The following is a 6,473-nucleotide window of genomic DNA, read 5'->3' as shown; positions in this document are numbered from 1 at the left end:
CCTGGCGGATTCACACGGATTCTGTTCGTGACACTAAATGTGGTGGAAATCTTTTCCAGAAAGCAAAGCATCTGAGGACTTGCAAAGAGTAGTAGGTCAGCTGAGTTCAGTCAAGTTTATTTAACGTGCGCATGGGGGAAACTCGCAAGAAGAACTCCCAAGTCTTTATTACAGATCACAAGCATTTATACCACTCTAGGTGACGCAGGGTAGGAAAGCAGACTCACCCCAGCTTCATCATAGGCACCTGGACAAGGACACCAGAATCTTTCTTGTGTCCAGCATAACACATTATGTTTGGAAAACATCTTAGACTTGTACATCACCAAGGTTTAAAGTGAGATACAGTTGTTTTTTGACTGGCACTGCAGTAGCCAAGACATTCTATGACCAAAGGTGAATGTCACACGACACGTGAAATGTCCAGGCCCATACATTTTCCCTTCACAATCCTTCTATTGTTTATTCTCATCATATTCTTCTCAGATGTCCTGTTTGTCCGTTTATTTTGTCTACAGTGTGCGCTGTAATGTTGATATGTTGTGATGTTGACTGAGGTGACAACATTAAAAGATCAACTTAACTTGACTTGACGGCTTTTTGGTGATGCATGCTTGGTACTCTGGAGATGCTCAGTCAAGCCTGGGTCAGGTGGCTGCTACAGTTACATTCGGAGGGCCTGGCTATTCTAAAATACGGAAGGTGTTCCAAAGCAGATACAAAGACGACTGCATGTATTACATTCATAATGATGGAAATGATGACAAATAATTCCAGGTCTATGTTCTCCAGGCTTATGTTAATGTAAATAAAAGTGCATGTATCACATCAGGACTGCATGCATCCAATTCCATGGGGCTAGTTGTTGCATAAAGAGAATTTGACTATGATTTCCAACAGGAGGTTTTTGATGTTGTCGAGATACCTTTAAAAGTCAATCATGCCTTCCTGCATACTGCACCTCTCTTCCTTCAAAAGCATGAACAAAAGGAGCTACTAGAACGGATCAAGCGAACAATGGCAGGAGGATATGTTTTGACATCTGGGAAAGAAATTTGAGTAACTTACTCCAAAGTTATTCCTTAACCGTATTTCAGTTATGTTCGAGTGCAACATGGCCTAAAAAATTAAGAAATCAGAGGACATGCTAAGGATGATTAACATACTAGATAATGTCTTAATGAAAAACTTAATGAATTCTTGTAACATACATTACATAACATACAAGTACATACACATACAAGTATGTGTAATATATGTGGAAATATGCGTGCGTGTTCAGGTTCTGAATCAGTTTTTCATACAATTCTAACACAAGCTGTTGGCCAGTTGTTGGCACTTGGACAGGTCAAGTGCCAGAACATTACGATCCAGGGCATTTTGAAGCTTCTCTATGAGGTTGAGGTCATGGCAACACCTGCACACCAGCAGTGATTTGGGCAGCTGTGAGTACCCCAGCATTTTTCCTCCAGGAGGGTCAAGTTGCCTCAATTAGGTAATCACAGTTTGCTATTTAATCTCATGCTAGTTGTGCTTTTTTGGAACATGGGAAATGTTATTTTCCATGCAGTGTGCTAAATCTTGAATTAAATCATTATTAAAGAAATTTGTACAAACTGTATTGGGAGTCAAACCAAATAAACAACTGCCTCCCCCACTTTACCAAATGCTAGACTGATATGTGAGGAAAGAAACAGCTTTCCCCTTGATGTTGATTGACTTTTCATCCTTCTTTCATAACCTTATAAGTACTGTCGGGTGAATAACACTTATTACTAAATCTCTCCAAGCAAGGTTTGACTGAGAACCACTGCTGCACATTTAGTAACTACAAAACTACTAAGTAATAATATGCGGTAAAGCCAAAAATATAGGTGTATACATTATAGTAGTACTAATAATCATTAAAATTTTTTGTGAAAGTAATTCCCAAATCCTTACACCAAACACAGAGTTGCTTTGCAGAGCTCCAAATCAGCCCTGATCCTGAGAAACCATTTTCTGACCTTTGTGGTCCATGCCACCAGTGACACTGGGTCATGGTTAATGTCAGGAATGGCAGGTGTGGTTTGTGGTTTCTTGTCTTTTATAGGGAACGCTGGGTCGGAGAAAGGGCATGCATTCAGAGGAAACCTAATGGAAAAAAGGAAATATGCCTTCCAAGGCCACAAGTTAATGAGTGTGTATCCATCCATAACATAAACTGTTACAGCTCCATTTTAAGGTCATTTAGACATTTCCGACCAGATCTTTTCATTTTCCGAAATTCATTCTTTTTTCCCACCCCCTTACTTTTAATTTTGCTTTAGCCAATTTTTTTTAGAACTTCAAGTGATGTACCATGTTTCAGCCCATGTTTATTCTATGGTGTAGTTTGCCTTCAATCATGCAGATCTGTTTGACAGTTTGGAGCATAGCCCTTTCAGTGTTTACACTTTCCAATTTTCTTTGCATGGCTTCCATAAAATCAGACACTGGAGAAGGAGGAACATTTTGTAGTATCAAGCCTTAAAGGGCCATGACACCACTACGATTCAAAAATCTGTCATGGGGTCGCCTACCTTCATAACACATTTCAATGAGATCTAAAGATCTAGAAATTATAAAGAAATTTGAAGACGTTAATGACAATGATCTTTCAAAATGAAGTGAAGTGAAAATGCAGGAAAATGCAGAAAATTCCAAATGCAATCTTCTGTGAAACTCCACCGGGAATTTCCTTGGGTAAATATTACTGAAGGCTGATAAAGTTGGTGGCTAAAAAAAATTATTCTTCCCCTGATTGTTTAGTCTAAACAAGCAGTTGTGATAAAATTTGTATTTATTATTGCCAGGGTTACAAATTGGGCAAGAAAATGTCTCTGTTTGTCTAATATTGTTTTATGCATATATGTTCATGTACCTTGCTTAGATCCAGTGTCTCGAAACCTAGTCCTGAGGCACTCTTTTTCGACAGTTTTGGATGTAGGTTCATTTAATTGTTTTTTGATTGCCTGTCACCACCCAGAATGATTTGAATCAGATGTGGTGGAACATGGAAAGAACTAAGCTATGCAGGACAGGTGCCCTTCAGGACGAGGGTTGGAGACCATTGGCTTCGATATATTCACCTTAGTTGCCACAATATATGATATGATGAAACAAAAAACTATTTATTAAACAAATAAAGCACTTGTTGGTGTTCACACAAAGCAGTTTTATGAAATTCTACAAAAGTTCCCTACACAGAGCAAACATGAAGTTTATGAAGATTTCTTGAGAGACAGCGCCCCCTGTCGCCAGTGTGACCTTTCAGTGGAAGTTTCAGAATCGGGAAATTCCAATTGGATTTGCTAGAACCAACCAGCTGGCGAGTGAATCAATCAAGGGTGCTATGGTTGAACCCAGATCCTAGTCTGGATTTTTACTGGCCATTTACACCTAAATATTAATGGCGGCGTACAAAGTGCAATTACTATGGGGCAGTGGTGGCCTAGCAGGTAAGGAAGCAGACTTTTAAGCGGAAAGTTGTGGAAAGTTAAAATCCAGAAGTGCCAAGATACCACTGAGCAAGGTACCGTCCCCACACACTGATCCCCAGGTGCCTTTCATGGCTGCCCAGTGCTCACCAAGGGTGATGGGTTAAATGCAGAGGACACCTTTTCACCAGTACAGTACACCATGTGCTGTTTTGCAGTGTTTTGTGGGGCAGTGGTGGCCTAGCTGGTAAAGAAGCAGACTCACAATCAGAAAAAATTTTACATACCTAACATCTTTGTCCAGTGCTCGTGCGGTGTGGGTGTGAGGGAGTAGAAACAGCGGTACAGAATACCACTGTAAACTCCCTGGGCAGATAAAAGGTCTGCATCTGATCATAAAATATTCAAGATCGGGAGAGAGTGTGGCCTGGACCTCCTGAAATCCATCACCACCTACTTGGTGTTGTGTTCATTTGTTCCTATGAAAATTGCACAATTCCTGTGTTTGTGTTCATAATAAATAAATTGTCAGAGTCACACGGCGTGGCAGGGAGAGGTGTGGACATAATTGCATGACTAACAGAAAGGACTAGACATATCAGACAGGAGACAAGGGAATACGGAAAGTCAATTTATTTCTAACAGGAAGACTGATTACACATGAATGGTAAGTAATCAGGGTAGACTTATACAGTGACACTATACGCCACAGTTCGTCAAACCATTCCTTAATCATTTTTGTAATGTGTTAGGGTGCTTTATCATGTTGTCAGTTCTTCATTCTTTGGATTAATGTTGCTAAGTTTTGACCACTACAGATGACCAGATGTCCACCTGCACGGTTCATCTGCAGTGCCTTGTCACTTTGGTGAGGATTCCTCCTTCAGAGGAATGTGACCTGTTGCTGGACCATGAGACTTGGACTTGGCTGTAGGTGGATGGGCAGGAGATCCAGGCCCACAAAGCCATCCTGTCAAATAACATTCTCACATGTGGACTGATAAACAGACCAAGTACTATATTTACATTTAGGCATTTGTCAGACGCCCTTATCCACAGCGACTTCCAATCAGTAGTTACAGGGACAGTCCCCCTGGAGCAACTTAGGATTAAGTGTCTTGCTCAGGGTAGTAAGTGGGGTTTGAACCTGGGTCTTCTGGTTCATAGACGAGTGTGTTACCCACTAGGCTACTACCAGCTATATAAATGCACAAACATACAAAAACACACCAGCAAGCACATTCATTCACTTTGCAAACCGCTCACACAAGTTAACATGCCTGTGCACCCTTATGGTAATATGGTAAATATGGTAAATAAAGGTAAATAAAATGGACAGAGGTGAGGACTGTTGACTTCACAGTTGACAGACATCAACAAAAATGTATTATGCCTAAAATACCTAACACATTTGTCTTAGTATTTCTATCTAGTTTTACGGCAATATTTTCTCATCCTAATGGTAACTCATCTATCTACTTATAAAAAGAAAATAATTTCTATATTTGCTGTTATCTTTTTCTGATAAATAATTTATTTTCTGTACAAAATGAACTACAGCGTGTAGTGAGAGCAGCCAAGAAGATAATCAGTGTAACCCAAACCCCACCAAAAGACATTTTCAAGACCTGTTGCTACAATAGAGCCAGGAACACGATTAAGGATGACACTCACCCACTACATGGTCCCATTACACTTTTACCATCTGGCAAACGGCATCACGGCTCCCAATCTTCCTCCAAGAGATTGTTCAACAGCATCATACCACAAGCCATCAGAACTTTGAACTCCCATATTCCACCTGTCTCTGGATTAAGGACTTCCTGACCGACCACACACAAAGGGACAGGATGGCTCATCAGCCATCAGTGTCAGCACTGGCTCTCCTCAAGGCTGCTCTTCACACTGTACACACACAACTGTGCCCCCACCCACATCAGGAACACCAGCATCAAATTTGCAGACAACACCAGTGTGGTGGGGCTCATTTGTGGAGATGAGTCTTCCAGCAGGCATGTGGTTGAGCATCTGACAGCGTGGTGGACAGACAATAAGCTGCTTCTGAACACAGCAAAGACCAAGGGGATTTCAGGAAAAGGAAAATGGACATCAAACCACTTTACATCAGTAGGGACTGTATGGAGAGGGTGTTGGAATTCCGCTTCCTGGGCGTTCACATCACGGAAGACCTGTGAACTCAATAGAGTAGTGTGAAGATGACTCAGCAGAGTTCTCATCATCATGCTGGTGTCTTTCTACCGCTGTTGCATTAAGAGCATCTTGTGATCTCTGTGTGTGGTTTTCTAACTGCACAAGAGAGCAGAGGAATTCACTGCAGCGGATTGTGAAGACTGCCCAGGAAATCATTGTCTCTACCCTCTCTGAACGAACTGCACAGCTCTCGCTGCCTCAAGAGAGCACAAAATATCATAAAGGACCCCTCACAGCCCGATCAAGACTTTAAACTTCCTTCCTTAAAATTACTTTCATATGCAATAATATATCATGTGCAAGGGTTTCTACCTCACCCTTTAATTTACATTTTAGATTTTGTATCTTATTCTGTATTATATTTATATAATATTTTGTATTATATTAGTATATATCTTCTTTTAAAGATAGCTTTTTGCTACACTTTTTTTCTACATTTAAGATGGCTCTCTTGCTCAGGGACTGCACCTAATTTCATTGTATTTGTTACGATGACAAGATAATTTGATTCAGATTATGTGGAAAATAACAGACAAGAAATATATATAAACGTATAAACAATATATAAAGATATTTTAATAAAGTTTGCTTCTGTCCTGAGGCTGTCCTGTCCCACCTGGAGAAGGAGGAGTGGTGCCTGCAGATGCCAACACCAGTGCAGGTTGGGGGTTTCTTCTGAGGGGGGGTGGGCGGGGAGGCGACAGGGCTGGACTACCAGGTAGCCAATATGGAGGGCGGGCCTATGTCCAGCTACAGGGGGACGCATTTTAGCTTTTTTCAAACCCTTTTAAAGAATAAATAAGC

Source organism: Denticeps clupeoides, chromosome 1 (genome assembly GCF_900700375.1).
Source record: "Denticeps clupeoides chromosome 1, fDenClu1.1, whole genome shotgun sequence".
In the NCBI taxonomy this organism is placed as follows: Eukaryota; Metazoa; Chordata; class Actinopteri; order Clupeiformes; family Denticipitidae; genus Denticeps; species Denticeps clupeoides.
Note: the sequence above shows the minus strand (reverse complement) of the source record.